We start from the raw sequence: 2,500 nt of genomic DNA on the forward strand, positions 1-2,500 counted from the left end.
TGAGAGAGAGAGAGAGAACCAGAGAGAGAGAGAGAGAGAGAGACAGAGAGAGAGAGAGAGAGAGAAAAGAAGAGAAAGAAAACCAGAGAGAGAGACGAGAGAGAGGGGAGAGAGAGAGAGAGACGAGACAGGAAGAGAGAGAGGAGAGACGAACGGAGAGAGAGAAGAGAGACAAAAGAGGAGATGCATTCAAGACTAAAAATAATTACAGCACGTCATTAAGAAAATGGCATTCTATTATATATATTGATTGAAAACTCTGGAAGTAAGAAATAAAAAGCAGAACGAAATATAGGTAAATAAAAGAAGACAAGATGAGACAAGACAAAATAAAAGGAAACGAGTAGAAAAAAAAAAGAAAACGCGGTGGCTGTGGCAGACCGGCGGCGCCGAGCAAGAAGGAATATTGAAGGTTCTGACGATGTGATGTTCCCCCAGTGATAGCGGCAGCCCGATCACTACTTATATTTATGAACGGAACGAGTTATACATCGAGATAAGCGAGGTGCTACGCCGGCAAGGCAGCGCGCGCGAGGTGGGGTGAGGCGGGCGCGTAGGGCACGGCAGAGGGCGGCGGGCGAGGGCGGACGGGCAGGAGAGGGCGGCGGGCGAGGCAGGCGGGCGAGGGACGGCGGGCGAGGGCGGCAGGGCGAGGGCGGAGGGCGGAGGCGCTGAGATGGATTTGTCGGGCTCGGCTTGATGGGGGGGGTTGTGGAGGTGGAGTAGAGGGGGAGGGTCGGGAGGGGTAGGGCTGGGAGGGAGAGGAGGGGGTGTGGAAGGCAAAGGGGAGAGAGACGGTAGAGGGTGGACGGAAGGAAAGGAAGGGAAGAAGGAAGGGAAGGGAAGAGAAGGAAGGGAAGGGAACAAGGGAAGGGAAGGGAAGGGAAGGGGAGGGGACGGGATGTGGAGGGTAGGAAGGGCCGTGGAAGGAGGGGAAGTGGAGGGGAGGTGAAGGAAGAGAAAGGGGTATAGGATGAAGGGAGAGCAGAGGTAGCGAGGAAAAACGAGGAGGTAAAGTGGGTAGAAGATGCAAGGGAAGGCTGAAGGAAGAAGGAGAAGACGGGGAGGGGAGCCATGGGGTTGGGGGAGCGGTAGGGGGGGAGGGGGGAGACACATGAGGGAAATATGTGCCAAATTTACAATATAATGGCGCTTAAGAAACCTCCTCCTCTGGTTCCCTACTCTTTCTTTGGGAACAATTCCTAGTTAAAAATACTATAAAGGCTCTTCTGAACATATAAAATACGGTTCGCTAAAGAATCAGAAATTTTATTCAAATCTTTTGCAGGAATGTGCGCTTATATGATTGAACAAGACAGATGATTGCCAAAGGACAGTCATTTCGCACCAAAAGATCGCGAGTTTGTTTAGCGACATGTAAACAACGAACAAAACGAGACGCGCCACAGCTTGGACATTTATTCACAATTATTACTTGCGAACGAGCAATGTTGCAACTCGGCAGGATTCAATCGCGGCCGCCGACGAGGGGAAACCTGTTACCTCCCTACGACATGCTCGGCGCCCCTAACAGAGACACCCACCAGGGCGAGGCCATCATACATAGGCACACTACGGCTTTAATTTGGCAGGATGCTTAGGGTACATCAGTATCTGTCTCCGAGTAAATAATGGAAAGGCGTTTACCAATTATAGGATCCTCGATGCACTTACACGTCGAGAGCGAGTGGGATAGCGTGAGGCGCGAAACCACACGCATCGCTTTTCGACAACAAAGGGACACACTACGCGGGCTTACAATGGAACACGCCAAAAAGACGTTATACTAGCAAAGTAGAAACGAAAAAATGATAATTCCTGTAACATAAAGACAAGCACTAGGGAATCAGTTTTATCAATACCTCCGCAATCTATTAAATTTATTGTTCTTTTCTTTTTTTCTTTTTTCTTGAGTGGGGATCCTATGTATTCGTTTAGGTCCAATATAGTCAATAAGAAAAACAGAGAGAGGACGAGAGATCGAGAGAGAGCGTGAGGAGGAGCTGAGCGCGAGAGACGGAGAGGAGAGAGAAGAGGCGAGAGAGAGAGAGAGAGCGAGGAGAGAGAGAGAGAGAGAGAGAGAGAGAGATGAGATGATGATCATACAGAAACCAATGATACTAATGGTCACATTGGAATGCCGAGATAATGATAATAAAACATTGACGATAATGATAGTAATGACAAATGATAACGACGATGCTGATGATACACAATGATACTAAAGATAATGGAACAAGTATTAGAATAATGATAATTTAGGTAATGATGATGGTGACGAAATTGATAATAATAGTAGTAGTGAAAATGTAATAACATCCATTAAAAAAACAACAAAGCAAACAATAATGTAACAAGATAAAGTCGCTAAACAACACCAATAAGGACTATAATAAAAAAATGCCCACACACAATATGATAAAGAGACACTTTTATACACTAAAAGCGATACGATGATTGAAGTAATAATAATAATAATAATAAAATATAATAATAATAG

Source organism: Penaeus monodon, chromosome 9 (assembly GCF_015228065.2).
Source record: "Penaeus monodon isolate SGIC_2016 chromosome 9, NSTDA_Pmon_1, whole genome shotgun sequence".
NCBI lineage: Eukaryota > Metazoa > Arthropoda > Malacostraca > Decapoda > Penaeidae > Penaeus > Penaeus monodon.